General features: G+C 45.6%; 2 protein-coding genes across 2 annotated transcripts in view; one reads left to right on the top strand and one right to left on the bottom strand.

Annotated features, from left to right (window-relative positions):
* The window catches only part of LOC144761846 (uncharacterized), a 38,453-nt gene extending 21,918 nt beyond the window's left edge, over window positions 1–16,535 (bottom strand). The window contains exon 1 of the mRNA XM_078647095.1: window positions 16,362–16,535. The gene's annotated coding sequence lies outside the window, so the exon portion shown is untranslated. The remainder of the gene's footprint in view (window positions 1–16,361) is intronic.
* A 148-nt stretch (window positions 16,536–16,683) lies between these two features.
* Window positions 16,684–22,799, top strand: part of LOC144761743 (uncharacterized) — a 94,771-nt gene continuing 88,655 nt past the window's right edge. Inside the window, exon 1 of the mRNA XM_078647021.1 lies at window positions 16,684–16,746. The gene's annotated coding sequence lies outside the window, so the exon portion shown is untranslated. The remainder of the gene's footprint in view (window positions 16,747–22,799) is intronic.

The raw sequence follows: 22,799 nt of genomic DNA, 5'->3' as shown, positions 1-22,799 counted from the left end.
CATTTTATTTGAACTGAAAGAGTCAAACGGCCTTCAACCCAGACCTGAACCCATAAGGAAGATTACAAAAAGACCCTGGAAAAATGCAGATTGTTTAGAATTAGAAGGGGCACTGAAGAGAACCTTGCGCCCGCTCCCCTCTGGGGTGAACAAGGCTACGTCGGCCTATACAGATTGGATAGACACAGCATGCAATAAATTAGTTCCGGTTAAACATTGAACCCTTAAATGGGCCCAACCCTCAGACCCCTGGTACTCAGATGATTTAAAAAAAAACTGAAACAGCCTGTAAAATATTAGAATGGACATGGAGGAAAGGGTATAAAAGTAAGGATATAGAAATTTTTTAAGCAGAGTCTCAGAATCTATAAGGAACTATTGCTGGAAACAAAAAAGAAGTTCTTTACAGAACAAATTTCTCAAGCTAAGTCCAATCTCAAAGAACTCTTTAAAACTATTACTAAACTTGCCGCACCAGCCCCTAAGAGCTTAAGTAGTCCTGAATTGTGCGAAAAATTTGCTCCTTTTTTCCAACAAAAGGAGGAATTTATTTTTTCTACATTCACTTTAGCCCAAAAAGGTGAAAAAGTGCAGCCACCTAAAATAGAACCTAATAGACCCAACCCTACACCAGTTTTAGATAAATTCTTATTGCTAGAAATATAAGAGTCAATCAAACTTTTGAACTCTATTCGATCAGGGTCTTCCATGGACCCATGTCCGGCGTTTGTATTGAAATTAATTCCGGGACTCAAAGGGTCAGCTCTTATCCCTTTGCTCAGCACCATATTCACCACCGGCATATTTCCCAGGGACTGGAAGAAGGCCTCCATCCTCCCCCCATTAAAAAAAATGACTCTGGTTCCTAAGGACCCAAGTAGTTATAGGCCAATTTCATGGCTTCTGCTTCTTGCAAAAAATGCTGAAAAAGCTATGAATACCCAGCTTGGTGTATTTCTCTGAACCAATAATCTACTCGACCAGTCTCAATACGGGTTTAGAGGTGAACACAGCACGGAGCTGGCTTTAATTAAATCTACAGAGGAAGTGAGGGAGGCCTTGGACTGTGGAGGCAAGGCAATACTGATTATGCTAGATTTGTCAGCGGCCTTTGACACGGTCCATCATGAAGTTCTGATGGACTGGCTGTCTGAAGCAGGGGTACATGTTGCTGCTTGGAACCTCCTGTAGTCCTTTCTATCTGAAAGAACACAAACAGTCGATCTAGACAACAAGTCAAAGCAGTTTTCCCTCCCTGTGGGGTGCCTCAGGGCTCACCGTTAAGCCCAACATTTTTTAATATGTACAGGATAACTCTGGCATGTTTGATAAGATCCTTTGACTTCAAACTCACCTCCTATGCGGACAACACTCAAATTGTGTTATCTCTTAGAGATATGGAGGAAAAGGAAACTGGGGCACGGTTTCATGATTGTATGAAAACCATCTCAGGATTGGATGTCGACCAACTGCTTGAAACTAAATTCAAGCAAAACAGAGGTCATCATATTCAGGAATAACCCACACCTATGGACACCAGACTGGTGACCAGAAGATTTTGGTATTTGCCATTCTTCCAACGGGGAAGCAACAAATCTGTGGGTGTTAGTGCATAGCAAACTTACGTTTAGTGACCAAATAAGCACGATGGTGTCAGCTTGTTTTCTGATACTCAGAATCATAAGAAAAATAAAGATTAATCTTCCAGAAGAAAGTCTCAGGACAGTGGCCACGGCACTTGTTATGGCACGTCTGGATTATTGCAACAGCGTCTGTCTGAACGACCAAAAACAGCACATTAACAGGCTTCAGATCGTGCAAAACGCGGCAGCCAGGTTGTTGACAGGGACACCTAAATATTGTCAAAAAAGAACTAATATAACTAAACTGGCTCCCTGTGGAACAAAGGGTAAGCTTTAAGGCCCTCTGTACGGCATTTAAAGCCCTCAATGGAATAGGCCTAACCATCTGAGGCAAAGATTCAAATGGTATGTTCCTGGAAGGACTCTTCGGTCCACAGGAGCAAGACATGTCCTAGTTCCTATATTTAAAAAAGCCAGTTGGGGCGCTAGGAGTTTCATCGCCTGCGCATCTAAGGCCTGGAATGATCTGCTGTTCCATTTGAGAAATTCAGCAGATCTCTTTTTTAGAAGGGGGCTGAAAACATGGCTGTTTACTCAGTGACATAATTTCTCCTGATATGCAGTGCATAGCGCCAGGACACCTCAGGGAAACCGTTGCACTCTAAAAATTTAATTAACATAACATGTACTTGCTGCCGTTCTTTTCTAACTAGAACTCGGCTGATTGTGGGCCTTTTGAAAGTATTTATGCTAATCACAGTGCCCATCAAGGGCAGCACTTAACAAATACTTTCAAAAGGCATACAATCAACTCCAAATATGCGCTCTACTTAGAAAAAAAATGCAACAAGTCTACAAACATGAGGTGTGCTTTCAGAATCATCTGAAAAAACAAGTACGTGCTTTTAAACTTGATGCATTTCTTTTCTAAAAATGCGTTAGCCTAACGCCTGATGCGTGGTACTTGACAGGGCTGGTAAGATGCTGACAAGCTGTCTGCAGGAGGCACATTAACCCACTGGGCTATCCATATAAAATACAGTCATATAAAATGCTGGCAGACTCTCTGCAGGAGGCGCATTAACCCACTGAGCTATCCATATAAAATACAGTCCTGTAATATGCCGGCAGACTCTCTGCAGGAGGCGCATTTACCCACTGAGCTAACCATATAAAATACAGTCCTGTAATATGCCGGCAGACTCTCTGCAGGAGGCGCATTAACCCACTGTGCTCGCCATATAAAATACAGTCCTGTATTATCCCGGCCGACTTCCAGGCAGGAGGCATATTAACCCACTGAGCTATCCACATAAAATACAGTCCTGTAATATTCTGGTAGACTCTCTGCAGGAGGCGCATTAACCCAGTGAACTATCCATATAAAATACAGTCTTGTAATATGCTGGCAGACTCTCAGCAGGAGGCGCATAAACCAACTGAGCTATCCATATAAAATCCAGTCCTGTAATATGCTGGCAGACTCTCTGCAGGAGGCGCATTAACCCACTGAGCTATCCATGTAAAATAGAGTCCTGAACAATGCTCGGAGACTCTCTGCAGGAGGCGCATTAACCCACAGAGCTATCCATTTAAAATATAGTCCTGTAATATGCTGGCAGACTCTCCGCAGGAGGCGCATTAACCCACTGAGCTATCCATATAAAATAGAGTCCTGAAATATGCTAGCAGACTCAGCAGGGGGCGCATTAACCCACTGAGCTATCCATATAAAATACAGCTCTGTAATATGCTAGCAGACTCCGCAGGGGGCGCATTAACCAACTGAGCTATCCATATAAAATGCAGTCCTGTAATATGCTGGCAGACTCTCTGCTGGAGGAGCATTTACCCACTGAGCTATCCATATAAAATAGAGTCCTGTAATATGCTAACAGACTCTCTGCACGAGGTGCATTTAACCCACTGAACTATCGATATAAAATACAGTCCTGTAATATGCTGATAGACTCTCTGCAGGAGGCACATTAACCCACTGAGCTATCCATATAAAATAGTCCTGTAATATGCTGGCAGACTCTCTGCAGGAGGCGCATCAACCCACTGAGCTATCCATATAAAATAGAGTCCTGTAGTATGCTGACAGACTCTTTGCAGGAGGCGCATTAACCCACTGAGCTATCCATATAAAATACAGCTCTGTAATATGCTGGCAGACTCTCTACAGGAGGCGCATCAACCCACCGAACTATCCATATAAAATACAGCCCTGTAATATGCTGGCAGACTCTCTGCAGGAAGCGCATCAACCCACTGAACTATCGATATAAAATACAGTCCTGTGATATGCTGGCAGACTCTCTGCAGGAGGCGCATTAACCCACAGAACTATCGATATAAAATACAGTCCTATAATATGCTGACAGACTCTTTGCAGGAGGCGTATTAACCCAATGAGCTATCCATATGAAATACAGTCCTGTAAAATGCTGACAGTTTATAATAATCCAAATCTGACCTGCACTGTGGTACTTCCATTACCATGGTCCGATCACAGTGCCATTTAATTTGAACTGAAAGAGTCAAACGGCCTTCAACCCAGACCTGAACCCATAAGGAAGATTACAAAAGGACCCTGGAAAAATGCAGATTGTTTAGAATTAGAAGGGGCACTGAAGAGAACCTTGCGCCCACTCCCCTCTGGGGTGAACAAGGCTATGTCGGCCTATACAGATTGGATAGACACAGCATGCAATAAATTAGTTCCGGTTAAACATTGAACCCTTAAATGGGCCCAACCCTCAGACCCCTGGTACTCAGATGATTTTAAAAAAAAAACTGAAACAGCCTGTAAAATATTAGAATGGACATGGAGGAAAGGGTATAAAAGTAAGGATATAGAAATTTATAAGCAGAGTCTCAGAATCTATAAGGAACTATTGCTGGAAACAAAAAAGAAGTTCTTTACAGAACAAATTTCTCAAGCTAAGTCCAATCTCAAAGAACTCTTTAAAACTATTACTAAACTTGCCGCACCAGCCCCTAAGAGCTTAAGTAGTCCTGAATTGTGCGAAAAATGTGCTCCTTTTTTCCAACAAAAGGCGGAATTTATTTTTTCTACATTCACTTTAGCCCAAAAAGGTGAAAAAGTGCAGCCACCTAAAATAGAACCTAATAGACCCAACCCTACACCAGTTTTAGATACATTCTTATTGCTAGAAATATAAGAGTCAATCAAACTTTTGAACTCTATTCGATCAGGGTCTTCCATGGACCCATGTCCGGCGTTTGTATTGAAATTAATTCCGGGAGTCAAAGGGTCAGCTCTTATCCCTTTGCTCAGCACCATATTCACCACCGGCATATTTCCCAGGGACTGGAAGAAGGCCTCCATCCTCCCCCCATTAAAAAAAATGACTCTGGTTCCTAAGGACCCAAGTAGTTATAGGCCAATTTCATGGCTTCTGCTTCTTACAAAAAATGCTGAAAAAGCTATGAATACCCAGCTTGGTGTATTTCTCTGAACCAATAATCTACTCGACCAGTCTCAATACGGGTTTAGAGGTGAACACAGCACAGAGCTGGCTTTAATTAAATCTACAGAGGAAGTGAGGGAGGCCTTGGACAGAGGAGGCAAGGCAATACTGATTATGCTAGATTTGTCAGCGGCCTTTGACACGGTCCATCATGAAGTTCTGATGGACTGGCTGTCTGAAGCAGGGGTACATGTTGCTGCTTGGAACCTCCTGTAGTCCTTTCTATCTGAAAGAACAGAAACAGTCGATCTAGACAACAAGTCAAAGCCGTTTTCCCTCCCTGTGGGGTGCCTCAGGGCTCACCGTTAAGCCCAACATTTTTTAATATGTACATGATAACTCTGGCATGTTTGATAAGATCCATTGGCTTCATACTCACCTCCTATGCGGACAACACTCAAATTGTGTTATCTCTTAGAGATATGGAGGAAAAGGAAACTGGGGCACGGTTTCATGATTGTATGAAAACCATCTCAGGATTGGATGTCGACCAACTGCTTGAAACTAAATTCAAGTAAAACAGAGGTCATCATCTTCAGGAATAACCCACACCTATGGACACCAGACTGGTGACCAGAAGATTTTGGTATTTGCCATGCTTCCACCGGGAAAGCAACAAATCTGTGGGTGTTAGTGCATAACAAACTTACGTTTAGTGACCAAATAAGCACGGTGGTGTCAGCTTGTTTTCTGATACTCAGAATCATAAGAAAAATAAAGATTAATCTTCCAGAAGAAAGTCTCAGGACGGTGGCCACGGCACTTGTTATGGCACGTCTGGATTATTGCAACAGCGTCTGTCTGAACGACCAAAAACAGCACATTAACAGGCTTCAGATCGTGCAAAACGCGGCAGCCAGGTTGTTGACAGGGACACCTAAATATTGTCAAAAAAGAACTAATATAACTACACTGGCTCCCTGTGGAACAAAGGGTAAGCTTTAAGGCCGTCTGTACGGCATTTAAAGCCCTCAATGGAATAGGCCTAACCATCTGAGGCAAAGATTCAAATGGTATGTTCCTGGAAGGACTCTTCGGTCCACAGGAGCAAGACATGTCCTAGTTCCTATATTTAAAAAAGCCAGTTGGGGCGCTAGGAGTTTCATCGCATGCGCATCTAAGGCCTGGAATGATCTGCTGTTCCATTTGAGAAATTCAGCAGATCTCCTCTTTTTTAGAAGGGGGCTGAAAACATGGCTGTTTACTCAGTGACATAATTTCTCCTGATATGCAGTGCATAGTGCCAGGACACCTCAGGGAAACCGTTGCACTCTAAAAATTTAATTAACATAACATGTACTTGCTGCCGTTCTTTTCTAACTAGAACTCGGCTGATTGTGGGCCTTTTGAAAGTATTTATGCTAATCACAGTGCCCATCAAGGGCAGCACTTAACAAATACTTTCAAAAGGCATACAATCAACTCCAAAGATGCGCTCTACTTAGAAAAGAAATGCAACAAGTCTACAAACATGAGGTGTGCTTTCAGAATCATCTGAAAAAACAAGTACGTGCTTTTAAACTTGATGCATTTCTTTTCTAAATATAGCGTTAGCCTAACGCCTGATGCGTGGTACTTGACAGGGCTGGTAAGATGCTGACAAGCTGTCTGCAGGCTTATTGTTTGCCTTTTGAAAGTATTTTTATGCTAAATGCAGCCCATGATGGACGCTGTGATTAACATAAATTCTTTCAAAAGGCCCACAATCAGCCCTGCAGCCGTGCTGCTTTAAGAAAAGAAAAGCAAGACGTTTAAAAGCACAACGTGTGCTTTCAGATGATCCTGGATGTTGGTGAGTGGTAGTGATGGAATTCATGGAGAAGTAGGAGATGGGGCGCCAAAAAAGACTGTTGCACAGTGTTGGACGCGTGCTAGGGCTATCCCTGGGTGGGAGTGTTAGCCCCCTCCCGAAGGTCGGGTCTAGTTGCTCCCCTGATCACAGCGTCCGTCATGGGCTGCATTTAACATAACTTCTTTCAAAAGGCAAACCATCAGCCCCGCATTTAGAAAAGAAATGTAGCAAGTTTTATACAGTGGGAACTCAACCCAAAGTTATTGGAGCAATTCACCTGATTATTTTTTTTTGTATGCATGGGGAGATTCACCGATTTGCAGAGAATCACAGAATGTTAGTCTGATCTGAGACAGAAAACCCATCGCCTAAATTGGCAGCTCGAGCATTAAGCCACAACCTCTACCACAAGAGCAGAAGCATTTTCAATTGATATACAACTTTATGCAACGAACAACCATTGACAAAGCCAATAATCCTGGCTTCTTGTAGGTGTAATTATACTTGTATTATATATCTGGATGCAATGACAGAAGAAGCAAACTATCAGTCAGGTGGCACACTATGTTAAGCTTGCTTAATTGCTTTTAAGCCACGCCCTTTATTGCATTGATCACACCTTTTGAGAGATAACCTAGTGTTTTCATCCCACTTTATCAAGGGATTGAATGTGCCGACTGGAATAACTGAAAAAGCCCTACAAGCAACTGCGGGAAACAGAGCAAAGAAATTACAATCTCTCCCCTTCCTGATAGGACCATCCACAAAACTCCCACTTCAATTCCATTAGAGCCGGAAATCAAAATACTGCCCCGACTATGTCCAGATATTTTCCCATCCATAACTTCCGTACCACCTACTGGGTCATAAACTGATCAAACCAACCCTGAGATCAACTCTACAAGAACTATTGCTTCAGACTTTTGCTCAACTAACTCAGCTGAGGTCTCCTTTCCACAATCAAACTTGGGATCCCCTCATGAACCCCAAGGCAACGTAATCGCAAGTCCCATCGGAGTCCTCAAGGACAAAGGGACCCCGGACTCATCTCCAGGTTCCATCAGCTCTAATGATTCAGCTGACAAGAACACCAAATTCAAGTCGGAACTGTCAACATCACTAACCTGCAGCCCACTTCCGGTCCCGGGTGCCCCAGCAACCGTCGGCAGGCTAGGGGAGGCTTGGGGCAACGAAGCAGAGGATCAAGTACTCGCAGTAGATAATGTTCCTGTTCTTTCCAGCGAGGAATGGGAAAATCTTGTCACCACATACACCTCCGTGATCAAAGGCGAAACAGGGGTCCAAGATCCAATCTATTCCACAGGGAAGTCGAAAGAGGAACCGCCAACAGCCGAGAATGCACTTTGGGCCCCCTTGCTCAATACAATGCAACTTACAACAAAAGCCATGGAGTACCACTCCGACAAGATGGACATACAGCTAACTCTTCTCAACTGCCTAGCCCTTCATGTTACAAGTATTGACAGGAAGTTATCTGACCTAAATAACTTCATCTCAAAGGCTCAAGCCGAAACAGCAATAATTCCACCAAGCTGTCCGTGTTACCTAATTATTGACAAACTTGCTTCACTACCCACGGTAATGGGCGACATTTTAATGGATTTTAAAAAAAAACATCAATACAACAGAACCAACTGTTCTAGGTAAACCAAGTTTTAAACAAACAGGATCTCCTAAAAGCACCAGGGTCCTAATCTCCAAGGGAAGTGACAAGCCACCTACATCAGATACGAATAGATCACTCCAGGCCGCTTCTCCAGCTGTCCCCAGAACCGACCCTCATTCGAGAGTGCCAGCTACAATCAATCAAGCCAGTCAAGACGACCCAGGAAGCCATTGCAGGGGCAGATCGAGTATCCAATCAAGTCCCATCTGCATCAGCAGAACAAACTTTCCAGAACTACCTCGACCGGTACAGGGATGCAATATCTACAAAAAACTGTCAAGTCAACCAACTGAAGGAGATTTCCCACCAATCAAACCCCAAAACTCCAAACAACGGCGAAAACAGAGGAGGAAAGGGAGGAATAACACTCCTCCAATTAACGCTTTCTTCAAAGCTGTTAATGAAGTTCAGAATGAACCAACACTAGTTCAAAGAGCATGGAGCGACCCACTAACTCCTCAGCCAAAGGCTATTACCATCCCACCCTCGGATACCACGGGTCAGGATAAGGCAGAAACTATACATTTAATGGAACCGAAACAATCCGTGATTTCCAACACCGCGGATCTGGCAGCAGAAGATCTGTCTCCGCCAACTAAAAGTGAATTTCCCACTGCCTCTGACGCAGCATCAATGACTGCCGACAAGTTAGGAGGTCCGGTAAAATCCAAACCAATAATGGAAATAGCAACAAGGGGAGCCCCAACTGGCCCATCCACAAGCAACACGGCAAATTGGAACAGAGGGCCAAACGTCGAATCTGGAAGCAGCGACGGCCCAGTAACACAGTCATCCTGCTCCCCAGAGGAGTCAAAGGCCCTCCCGCACCTCGCAACCTCCTCAGACAGCCTACGATTGGCCTCTACCCAGTCAATACTCTTCATCCCTGAATATAAATCTAAAGGTCGGGGCAACATCCTTAATAGAGGGAACATTCTTCGAATATTAACCGCCATTAGTAATCTGACAGGGATCCAATCACAAGACCTAGTATTCGTCCAATTTGAAATCTTCAAAAACATCTCAGACCAGGAAGTAACCAAAACTATCTGGGCCAACCACGAAATAACAGCGAAAATTCTTAAGGAGAAGCCCCAATTGCAAGCTTGGGGGATTCGATTACACCCTCTTCATGAAGTGGGATATCCAGAACCCCTTCTTGGTCAAATTCATAAACCTAAAGTCGACAACACAAAAAATAATGCCTATCTTGGACCTTGTAATTCCGTGCTGAAAGGAGCATGAAGTACCTCTATCGAGGTGTCGCAAAACGGCAGAGCAACCGCTCCAACGGGTCGTTACGAAAGAAGAACGGAATCTCTAAGCGACTGGTCCTGGATCTCGAGAACAATAAATATCAGACCTAAGGCTCACTGACAGATGGATAAAAATACAATAGACTCCTCGATGTTAAAATTTTACTCCTGGAATATAAACGGCTTAGGTGCAAAAACCTCTGATAAAGGACTATCACTGTATCTTCAGCAATTTGACATAATCCTATTACAGGAAACATGGCTGGATGAGCCTTTTCACCTACAAGGCTTCAAATCATACCATCTCCCAGGGACTAGAAACTCAAAATGTGGTCATTTGAAAGGCGGGCTCACAACCTACGCTTCAATTAAATCGATAAATTCAGTGAAAGAGCTTCCAAGCACAAATACCGCAACAAATGGAATAAAAACAATACAGTTTCAAATTTTTAACCGCAGAAATAAAGAATTTTTAATAATTGTTAATTCCTACATTCATCCTCATAATAAAAGAACCGGTGTAAACACTTTAGTAACTGAACTGACAAACCTTATCACTGTGGAACCGTCTTCAAACTTTATCGTCTCGGGCGACTTTAACATGTCCCTCACAGGAGGGATTGACCCGGACAGCCCTGCAGCAGAACGACAAGCAGCATGGGGCATCCCAATCCAGGACGCCTGCAGATGGGGCAAGTCATCCAAAATCTCAAGGGGACTCCTAACCGAGCTGACGAATTTGTCTTTGGTTGCATTAAACGGGCGTCTCACAGGAGACCGTCCACCGGCTGCCACTTTTCACACAGCCCAATGTAATACCGCAATCGACTACACTTTCACGTCCTTATCAACGTTCGGCTTGATAAAAAGGTTTACGATCGGAAATCAAGAGCACAGTGACCACCAGCCCCAAGAGTTCACCCTTGATGCTTATGGAACAGCGACCACTTACCCGATGGAGGTCACAAACTTAACGATAACAGCAAACCACCGGAGAGTTAAATGTAACACCCGAGATCCAGAACAACTCCAGGCCCTCGCGAAAAAAAGATGGGAGGAGAGTAAGCAGTTAAGTACCAGCCACCTAAAAGCATGGGAGAACTTTATGGACCGCTTCAATCCAACCAAGTCTGAAAATAAGTCAGGAGAAGGACCTGTAAGTCCCAAAAATCCCAGGGTCGCATCACGCAATCAGGCACGAAGCAATTTACTCTACCTTTCCCAACATCAGGTTGCCGAATTAAGAGAGTTAAAAACCAACATCAACAGGGCAATTCGCAGTCTACGTACTCACGACCCAGCTGAGAACATCCAGTCCGAATTAACGAGCCTTATAGCACATAAGAAGAAATTAATCTGGCTCGCTAAAAAAGAAAGGGACGAATCAACATGGGCTAAACTGACATATGACGCAATAAATAACAACAGTGCCAGGTTTTGGCAGACCACCAGAACCCTAGAGAATCCATCCGCACCAGGAATTAGCTCATATATAACAGAGGATATCTGGGCAAAGTTCCTACGGATCATTTCAACCCAGAAGCTCCCGAATCCCCGGTAACCTTTCCGGAGGACCAACGACAATCAAGGACTGAAGGACTGGCCCTTCCCATTGAATTCACAATCAAGCAGCTCGCGGGTAGAATCAAGAAAGGACGCAAAGACGGAGCACCTGGCCCCAATGGTCTTCCAACTATTTTATTTAGGCAGGATTCGATCTACTGGGGTAAAGTACTCCTTCCCCTTTATAATAACATCTTAGAAAGTGTGCGAATTCCTGACTCCTGGAAAGGATCAATTATCTCCCCTATCCACAAAAAGGGTGTCATGTCAGACCCAAAAAATTATAGGCTCATCGCCTTAATAGACATCGAAGCCAAATTCTATGCAGGGCTCTTACTAAATGAACTTATAGTTTAGGCTCTGGAAAAAAACTTAATTCCCATAAATCAAACTGGTTTTCAGGAAGGTCTGGGGACTTCAACAAACATTCTCGCCCTTTCTCTCCTGTCTGACGCCTCCAAAGAAATGAACAAACCGTTATTCGTCTGCTTTATTGATTACAAGGCAGCTTTCGATAGCATCGACAGGGGGCTACTTTGGGCCAAACTGGCGAGGTGGGGAATCCCTACAAATATTCTAAACCAGCTAATCCTGCTTCACTCTGAAACTTGGATCCAGATTAAAATTGGAGCAGGAGATACCCTGTCTAGAAAAATTCCTACTACCAAAGGGCTGAAGCAGGGTTGTGTACTGGCCCCAACTTTGTTCAACCTCTTTGTCTCTGATCTTTCCACCGACTTAGACAAATGTAACAATCATGCACCGAACCTAGGGGGCTTAACACTATCGAACCTCTTGTACGCCGATGACCTCCTACTAATTAGCCGTACTCCAATCGGTCTCCAGCATCTGATAAACATCACAAGTACCTTCGCAGATAAAAATGTGCTGACCATAAATCTGGAAAAATCCAAAGTAATGATACTAAACCAAGGTCCAAATAAATCCTATCTACGATGGTCAATGAACAATCGGCTGCTGGTCCCGGTAGAGGTACGTTAGCACAAAACAGGGTCAAACCCATATAGTCATCGGGACCTGGGTAGTACGTTATTATGAAGGAAGAGGGGTCCCAGACAGCCAGACACTTATTCATACATTGATGTATTATTCAAAAAGAAATTTTTCAACATATAAGTCAGTGGTTACGTTGAATTTATTTCACAATGTAACCCATAGAATCAATAAATGGTTCAAGCAAATAGCGAAAAATTCATTTGCAATTCATAAGCATTTGCGTGCCCACATAGAAAAGGGGGTAGGAAGTGAGAGGGTAAGGTCATTGGAGAGGTGGGCAGACCTCCTTCAGAAGGGGAGGTTCGAAACAGTGGCCTTCACCATAGGTCGTTACCACCGCCAAGTATTCTTCAATCCCTTGTAAATCGTCACGTGCGATGTCAAAATAGGGTTAGTCCGAATCACTTATCAATATAAATTACAGGCGTAGTCTCTAAGCAGTCAATTGCAAGGGACTCGTATTTCCAAACTTAATTCGGCGTTACTAGTCGGTCAAAATCATGGCGTGGTCTCGAGGCACTCACTCCAAACGACTCGCGTAACCAGGAATTAAGTTTGGAAATAGGTTTGGATTGAAGAATACTTGGCGGTGGTAAAGGCCACTGTTTCGAACCTCCCCTTCTGAAGGAGGTCTGCCCACCTCTCCAATGTCCTGATGAAGACCCGCCTGTAAGGGCCATTCAACCTACCGCTCAGGGTCGAAACGTAGACGTTTTTTCATGATATGTACTCCTTTGGTTATATATGAATCATACAACCCTATATAGGAGATACTGTTTCTCTGACTTTGGATTGTGATACGCTCCTTTGTACGTGGCTCCAAAATTAGGAGACCGGTGTATATGTATATGTTAAGGAACCTTTATTCAATGATGTATAATTGAGTATTGAAGTAATTTTGTCACTACTTTCACTTTTATCCCTCACCTCACTTCCTACCCCCTTTTCTATGTGGGCACGCAAATGCTTATGAATTGCAAATGAATTTTTCGCTATTTGCTTGAACCATTTATTGATTCTATGGGTTACATTGTGAAATAAATTCAACGTAACCACTGACTTATATGTTGAAAAATTTCTTTTTGAATAATACATCAATGTATGAATAAGTGTCTGGCTGTCTGGTCCCGGTAGAGGAGTACAAGTATTTGGCAATCATATTCGAAAGAAACGGCTCATTTTCTAAACAGAAAGCCTTCATTAAAGGCAGAGGAACTGTATTGGCTGTTGCTTTAAAAAACATCAACCAAAAAATAACTGGCCCTAGCCTTCTCCCTTTGCTAGAAGAGCTTCGAGCGCGCCTCCTTCCCTCCATCACCTACGGAAGCGAAGCAATGAGAGGTAGAGATGAAGTCACCCTGGACATTGTGGTTGCTAAGGCCCTAAGAATAATATTCAATCTTTCGCAATTTACCTCACCAGCACAAATAAGATTAGAATTTGGACTGCTAAAGCAGGAAATCTCGCGGAAAGGGGCCTACGCCAATTGCTGGTTCAAAATAAAGGGGGCCGAGCCGGGCACATTGAACTCACACCTGTGGTTGGAAATCTCAAAGAGAAATGAAAGCCCAGCGAAGACCTACCTCCAATCAGCAATCAAGCTGTTAGCTTTACAGGACCTATGGGATTCATGCCCATCCCAGAAAAGTTTTAAGGTCCTGGTAAATAAATCAGTAAAGATCGCATCTCTCGCAGAAGACAAAGCTGCCCTTAGTAGGAGATCCCATGGCTGGTTCGTGATTCAGAGCTATGTGTCAACAAAGCCCCAACCATATCTAGGAACAGGTTTCGCAAGAACAACAAAAGAACGGTTCCTTCATCTGAGGATGGGAATCCTACCAGCAAAGCCCCACCTTCCTCCATGGAAACGCACAACCTCCACCAACTGCTGCAGACTGTGTGGAAATTTAAACGAAATGTATTTTGAAGTTAGGGTCACTAACTTCTAGACTGGGCTCTCCAAATTCACACGAAAACACTGTTTTCTCATTGCATTATTTACTTTTAATTGCAGTTCATATTGTTTTCATTTTGATTCTTAGATTAAATATTTACTGTTGATGTATATTTCCAACATAATAACATCTTATGCTGTCTGCACAATAGTCGAATTCATCCAAAGTTTACAACGTTTCACAATACCCAATGCATTTCGGGTCAAACCATAGCCAAGACCCTTCGTCGGGGGTAAGTTTGAACGCTTTCAGCAGACTCCCATAGAAGCGTCCACGCGCGTTCAAACTTACCCCCGACGAAGGGTCTTGGCTATGGTTTGACCCGAAATGCATTGGGTATTGTGAAACGTTGTAAACTTTGGATGAATTCGACTATTGTGCAGACAGCATAAGATGTTATTATGTTGGAAATATACATCAACAGTAAATATTTAATCTAAGAATCAAAATGAAAACAATATGAACTGCAATTAAAAGTAAATAATGCAATGAGAAAACAGTGTTTTCGTGTGAATTTGGAGAGCCCAGTCTAGAAGTTAGTGACCCTAACTTCAAAATACATTGCAGTTTCCAAGGCACGTTAAGGCTACGTGCGACGACCAGGGCACCCACCTGAAGAGTTAAAGTTACATTCATTTAATCGATCTACAGAGTGCTCAGGATAACATATCTCGTTTGTCGAAATTTAAACGAAGACATAGTACATCTACTATGCATCTGCAACGGCTTGAGAGCGGAAAGGAGAAAGTTTCTCAAACAGCTCCTGATTGCAAGTCAGGTTCGATCTTGTAGGGAAGCGGTAAAGGCCTGTTTTGATGGCAGCAACATCCGTCTTTCCTGCAGCCTTGTTCGGTTTATGAGGGAAGCGAACGCTAAGCTAAGTCGGGAAGACCCCAAGTCATCGGTCTTTATCCTATGCTATCGTACGTATGAGTCAAGGTCAACAACCGTCTCTCCTAGCGCTTTGATTAAGTCCTATGAATACCTCCCTGGCTGCTAAGCTCCCAGCAGTCAGTACGGCCTGGCTGTGAGCTCATTGACTCGTTCTCTCCACAAATATCATTTCTTGGTGTGGATCCGCCAATGAGAACAAGCCCTATGCTGATTTATCTTTTTCACTAAGAAGAACTATTTTACCTACACATTTTTACTCCTTTGCAATTTTAATGACCTACAACATATTTGTAATCTTTTAACATCTTTTAAAGAAGAAGCTGTATCTTGTGAACTAATGTTTTATTTGTTTGCAAAGGTTTTAATTAATAATGCAATAAAGTTATACCTACCTACCTATCATCTCACTTAAAGCTCTGGTCTACACGCGTGGCCAGGTTCTTGACTTAGCCTTGGCTGCAGCACACAGAGACCTTACCCTCTCACACACAGAGGAAAAAATAGAGGGAATATTGCTTGTGTGGTATTGTAATTAAATGAGTGACTGTGTTTATGAAATCATCCCCACATTTCCCAGGTGTTGGAAGCCCTGGCGTAATGTTGCAGCCAACAATCCTTGGATCGTCACCAAAAAACATTAACAAAGCTGAATAGCTCTCGCATAACATGAGAGGTATTTGGCTTTGTCAATGCTTATTTAGACATGATGCAAAGCTTGCGAGCTGCTGTGCAACATGACAAAGAATAACACAGTCCAAGGCCGCGGTGCACTCTGGGGTGTCAGCGCTTTGCTCTGTTTGACTTTACTTTGAGCTGTATTCACAGCAGCCGCAGTGCTGTGCAGCATGGCTAAACAAACATTGGCAAAGCCAAGAGACTTTGCATGGGTGAAATCTATTGGCTTTGCCAATGATTGTTCAGGACTTGTGCTCTGAGGACATAGATACAGAATTCACGAAAAGTTTATGAACTGAGGCTTGTAAAGGCCCCGGGCCTCGAGGAGCCTCCAGGAGGAGTCAACACAGGGTCTGTGGGATCGACGCTCGAAGGATGAGGGTCGATGACAGAGATGATCCCCCCCTCTCCCACCCCCTCCTCAGCCTCACCTCTGACTCACCAGCCTCACAGCGCCTGCAGATGAAGCCTCCGCTTCGAGGCGCCCCCGAGGCTGCAGCTCAACTGTCTGCGAGTCAGACTCACTGGCGGCAGCCACCGAGGACGTCACTTCCGGAGGTAGTGAATGCAGATCTGCGCATGCGCTAAACTCGGGTTACACGTTTGTAAAAAGATCGACTGTTAATAACTGCGCATCCGCGGACCTTTGGTTACAAGTTGAGAGGAGACCGTTTTTAAGGGTCTGCGCATGCGCAGCACGGCCTGTGTGATACCGTGACAGCGGTCCGCCGGGGTTTGCGCATGCGCTGAGGGACCTGTGTTTTGTCCTGACAGCTGACCCCTGACCCCATGTTTGCTGCAGACAGGGCAGGATCCCCGGTGCAGGGGTGAGTGCAGCGTCATCACTGTTTGTGTTTATGGGATTTCACGAGCACCAGAGAGAGCTGAACCAGACCCAGGCTGAGGGGGGTCACTGGACACCCGGAGGGGGGGAAGGGAGGGCAGAGGAGAAGGATTCTATGGGGCCCCCTGAGGGGAGGAGGTGAAGGGTTCTGGGGCCCCCTGGCTGGGGAGGGGCAGAGGTGAAGGATTCTATTGGGCCGCCTGGGGGGGAGGGGCAGAGGTGAAGGATTCTATTGGGCCCCTGGGGGGGAGGGGCAGAGGTGAAGGATTCTATTGGGCCCCTGGGGGGGAGGGGCAGAGGTGAAGGATTCTATTGGGCCCATGGGGGGGAGGGACAGAGGTGAAGGATTCTATTGGGCCCCCTGGGGGGGAGGGGCAGGGGTAAAGGATTCTATGGGGCCCCCTGGGGTGGGGACAGGGGTGAAGGATTCTATGGGGCCCCCTGGGGGGGGGCAGGAGGTGATCAGGGAGCAGGCGATCAATCAATCAGAGGTTGGTGAAGCTGATAGTCACCCGGCTAGTCTTACCATCCTCACTGGGCCCATACGCATGACTAAGCCTAAGAACCACCAGGTGACCTTGGCGCCAACTCTAATCAGTGATTTATGAATTTCGTTTTAGGACCTATACCATTGTCTTACCAATCCTTATCATCGGTACCTAAAGTCCTAAGGGATCAAGGAAGTTAGCAAGAAAATAGGTAGAACAATAATACTTCATTTACCTTAAATAACCACAAACTCGGGGAAGATTTCGACTCTTTATCGATGAAAATTATTAAATGTCACAGTCCAAATATGCAAGATTAAAGCTCTTTCAATTAGGAAGATAATGATGAAAGCAATAATATGCAAAGAAGTTGTGAAACTTAATTTTGCCATTTAAACAAAGGTAGGGAAGAGAAAAGGGATGACAGACGATAACATACCCACATTTATTTATATTTACCTAAAATAGCGTGAAGACCAACCCTGGCAACGGGCTGGGATAAAGGACAGAACCGCGAATATACAGGTGCCACCAGGATAAAACAGGTGCAGACCAGAATCAGGACAGGTAAAGCCAAATTGGATCAGGACAAGACCACCATAGGTTAAGACTGACACCCACAGCTAAAGTTGCTCCGCCAGCGTTACAACCCTCTCTACAGCTAACAGTCGAACCCCAATTGGGTCATCAAATCTTCTCCCTTAGAAACACCGAAATTGCTATCGATCTTTCTGACAGAGTGCTCTGCCAGCACCTCTGCTCTCGATCGCCTATTGAGTGCGTTGGGCAGGGGCGGCTGGTGACATTTGAAAGTGGTAGGGCGTAAATACTGCACTGTGGCGAGCGCGCGAGGCCCAACCACCTATGGGGTAATCAGGGGTTCTCCCACGAGAACATTTTGAAAAAAGAATGGGCAAATGGTGCATTCTGAAGCACATTTGAGAAAGAGGTATCTTGGCCAATACATCTCTGGGAGTAGCCAGACAAGTCTCTTTGCACTTACACAGATACATCTCTCTCCCTGCATTCGCATAGGCACAGTCACCCTGCACTCATAGACCCATTACTCACCCTTCCCTGACACATCACTAAGCCAGCATTCACCCATCCACATCACTCACTCTGGACTCACACAGGCACACTGCTCAACCTGCACTCACACAGACATCACTCACCCTGGACTCACACAAGCACACTGCTCACCCTGCGCTTACACAGACATCACCAACCCTGCACTGTCACAGACATCTTTCACCCTGGACTCACACAGGCACACTGCTCACCCTGCGCTCACACAGACATCACCGACCCTGCACTGTCACAGAGATCACTCACACAGGCACACTGCTGACCCTGCGCTCACACAGACATCACTCACCCAGGACTCACACAGGCACACTGCTCACCCTATACTCACACAGACATCACTCACCCTGGACTCACACAGGCACACTGCTCACCCTGCACTCACACAGACATCACTCACCCTTCAATGCACTGCACTCAATAGGTTTCATGTCTTTCAGCCTGTCTAGGCCCGACATTGCCTGGTGACAGACTCCAGTACATAACACCACGTCAGCTGGGGCCTCTGAGCAGCTGGGGGTGCTTAGCACAGACCCAAGAATGCAAGCAGCCCCCCCACAGACACTGGTGTTGTTATTGTAGGCTGTTCGTCACTGCTACAGCCTGCACTGCAAAGGAAAGTGGGTTTAGATGCAGCAGCCAGAATAGAACCGTGGGTCAATGCGCCTGCTCGCGCTCTGCTCTATTGTCAGTGATGCTTTTTATGGGTCTTGGCTGAAATCGCTGCCCCAGGGATTTATTATCCGCTTTCTAGTAATAAGGGATTTGCTGTCTGGCAGGTTTGTACCCAAGTGGAACAAAGAAGTGATGTGAGCTCTTCGTGTCCAGCGGTAGAAGCTCACCTCCGGGAGGTATTTGGGGTTTGTGTCACTATTTCTGTTAGGATCCTTCCTAGCGCTGCCTGAACACGCTCCCAACCCAGACATCTCTGCTACATTAAGGCTTGAGCATTGAATTCTGCCATAAATACAGTCTGCCTCACCGAGGACCGGCGCCAGAACACCAGTACGAGCGAGCGATTATAGAGTCCACGCGCTGCAGCTACCAGTACACACATAATGCACAGCGAGTGAAGCGCATTGTCCCTCGGTTAAAGGGCTGGCCAGTAATCTGAATGTGCAATCACTGCCAGCGGTAGTGCAGTAATAAACGAATACGTGCAGTCCGGTGACAGCAGTCGGTGCCTACTGCTTTATGAGTAGAGTACACGCGCTGCCCAGTAACTAAAGTGTGCCCCCAAGACCCAGTGCAAGGGGTACAGAGGAATTATCAATGATTGTAGTGTACGTGCAGTGCTCCGTGAGTGTAGCATTCGCTCACTGCCCATTGCTAATTTATTCACAGTTAATTAAAACCATTCAAACAGTCATGGCTCGCAGTACTCGCGAGGTGGGGTGGCGGGGGGGGGGGTGCGAGGGGAGGGGGTCACGGTGGGGGGTGCGCCAAGGGAGAATAACATTGAGAAAACTTACCTGACCGCCTCTGCTCCTGGTCCGCGTTGGCGCCTCATCTTCAAACAGGAACCGGAACAGGAACAGCAGCACTGAGTGGCAACCCCTAAGCCAATCTGCAGCACCAGGGCACAGTTACTCCTCGCCCGCAGCACGCCCATTAGGAGACCGAGGGGCTCCTAATGGGCATGCGCTAACAAGTAAGAACACAAGTGTGCATGAGTGGGCACGGTGCGAAAATTCGCCCTCAGTCCCCACTCATGCGCACTTCTGTTGTGCTGCTGCCTGCTGCCCCCGTGTCTGACAATGCATGTCAGTCAACATGACGCCAGACCGCCCACCCTCTTCAGTCTCTGATGAGTGGTCTGACGTCATGCTGACTGGCATGCATTGTCAGTTCTCCCTCGGCGTCGGAGTTCAGAAACGTCGGAGCTGCGGGCGGCTGCGGACGGCGGGGCTACGCCCCCACGCCCCAATGGATGCACCGCGCCTGGCGTTGGGTCAGTGACAGGTCAGCTATTCAGACAAGTCGGACAAAACTAACTAGCTAAGCCTACTCTAGTTATACTATTTTTCAGGGCAGTGTACCACCCCCCAATATGGCAAGTGTAAGGATCCCTAATTTTGATTGGACAAAAGACGAGGAGAGGTCATCACACCATATCAAAATGAAACTTTTCTTTAGAATATTGAAATTAGCGTTCCCGCCCATAACTTTATTTTCCCATGCACGTTTATTCCACCCAACAATGGATGTTCTAATAGTCAATACAATGTTATAATATAACTTCCTTTTGAGAGTTCAGCAGGTCATCTTCCCAGGCGCATCTCAGTCAAGACTGTCCCTGGCACTCATTCAATGCCATGACTTGGGCTTTCTTGGTTTCTTGTGCGCATGTCCAAAATGGGTGCAGTGGGATTTCATCAGGCCCGAAATGTGATACATGCAAAAATAGAAAACAAACAGTTTTAGAACAAAGAATAAATGAATGTTCTGTATACCACTTATCTCTACTCTATTCCCATTACTTTATTTTAACTATAGCGTTAGGGGTTAAGCAGAATGAACAATTTAGTGAAAGCAGCAAAGCAAGCATTATCACGTTATGACATAGAGAACCCATTTTAGGTTCTAGTGCGCAGAAGCAAAGTTTTTCCCTCAAGCGAAAGGTACATCATTTCACATGAGTATGACTGACGCATGCGCAGAACAGATCCTGCGTTGTGGCGGCCATAATAATGCAAAAGGATTACGGTTAGTAAAAGCACATAGGCAAGCTTCCCCTAGATACTAAAAATGTCACGTGGTGCAATATTAATAAGACAAAACATGTTGTTTAGTAGGTTTACAAGTTATTTAGAGAGGGCTGAGTCTGGGCAAGTTGCTTTTCATGCGCAACCTTGCTCCATCAAAGCGCACCTACTCCACCACAAGGGTCTCAAGGTGCTGGGGGAGGGGGGATTGCTCTGTTGAGTGCTGGGGTCATCCAAAGACCCAGGTCTTGAGGTCCTTGCTGAACAGAAGCGGTGTAGGGATGGGCCGGAGGTGGAGTGGGAAGGTGTTCCAGGTCTTGGCTGCGAGGTAGGAGAAGGCCTTTCCTCCAGTCCTGGTCTTGTGGATGCGTGGGACGGTGGCCAGAGAGAGGTCAGGTGATCGGAAGTGGCTCTTGGGTGTGTGGAAAACGAGGCGGTTGTTTAAGTATGATTGTCCGAAGTTCTGGAGGGCCTTGTATGGGTGGGTGAGGAGCTTGAAGGTTATTCTTCATTGAATGGGGAGCCAGTGGCGATCTCGGAGCTGTTGGGTGATGTGGTTGCGACGGGTGATGTCTAGGATCAGTCTGACTGTGGCGTTCTGGCCGTTCTGGATTTAACGTAGTCGTTTCTTGTAGATTCTGGTATAGAGAGCATTGCCGTAGTCCAGTCTGCTACTGATGAGGGCGCGCATGACCGTTTTTCTGGATTCGGATGGGATCTATCTGAAAGCTTTTCAGAGTATACGAAGGGTGTTGAAGCAGGCCGAAGATACAATGTTAATCTAGCCTTTGATTGTGAGCGATGAGTCTAGCATTATGCCTAGGTTTCGTGCATAGTGCTACGCAAATAAATGATGGACGGAATGCTGAATAAATCATCTATTCATCCCCAGTCAAGAGATCTGGGTTAAATCCATTGTTCTTCTGCTCGCCATGCTACCCCAGTTTAGACCCAATCATATGCAAATCAGTCTTGACCTTGTGCCTCATGGGAACAGTCCAGACCGACCTGCCAAGCCAGGTCCTCCCTGGACCGGAAACAAGCATCCTGGGACCTGTTTCTGTGTATTACCCTTTATCAGCCAGGCTAGCTTGAATCCAGTGGCACAGTGAGCAAGGGACCCACGTCTGGGCATACCCATCACACTTAGGGTGAAAAGTGCTATGCAAACAAATGATGGGCGGAATGCTGAATAAATCTTACATTCACCCCCAGTCAAGAGATCTGGGTTAAATCCATCATTCTTTTGCTCACCATGCCACCCCAGTTTAGACCCAACCAGGGAGGACCTGGCTTGGCAGTTAGGTCTGGACTGTTCCCATGAGGCACAGGGTCAAGACTGATTTGCATTTCTTTTCTACTAGGTGGCGAACCCCCACATACACAGCCGTCAATTTAGTTACACCATTAATCACTGGGATTTTGCAGTGCTTGAATATCTGTGCCTTTCGTTTTATACACCATTGCAGAGTCTTATATCTGACTTTTTAGGTCGAGGCTACCGTCGCACTGCGAAGCCGTGGGCGGAGCCGAAGATTTAATGTTGTGTAGTATGGGGGCTTGAACCCGCCCCTCTTCTCCATTGGCTGGCCTCGTATATGCTGGCCAGCCATTGGAGAAGAGGGGCGTCACTCGGTTCTAGCTCCGGCTTGAGCAGATTCGGGGGCGTGTTTTAAAAAAAAATGTAATCAGTGACGTCCTCCGTCACTCAGCAAAAAAACACGCCCCCGAATTGCGAAAATGGCGGCGCTTTTGTT

Source organism: Lissotriton helveticus, chromosome 1_1 (genome assembly GCF_964261635.1).
Source record: "Lissotriton helveticus chromosome 1_1, aLisHel1.1, whole genome shotgun sequence".
Taxonomy (NCBI): domain Eukaryota; kingdom Metazoa; phylum Chordata; class Amphibia; order Caudata; family Salamandridae; genus Lissotriton; species Lissotriton helveticus.
The sequence above is the reverse complement of the archived record's forward strand: the minus strand, read 5'-3'. Positions and strand labels throughout refer to the sequence as shown.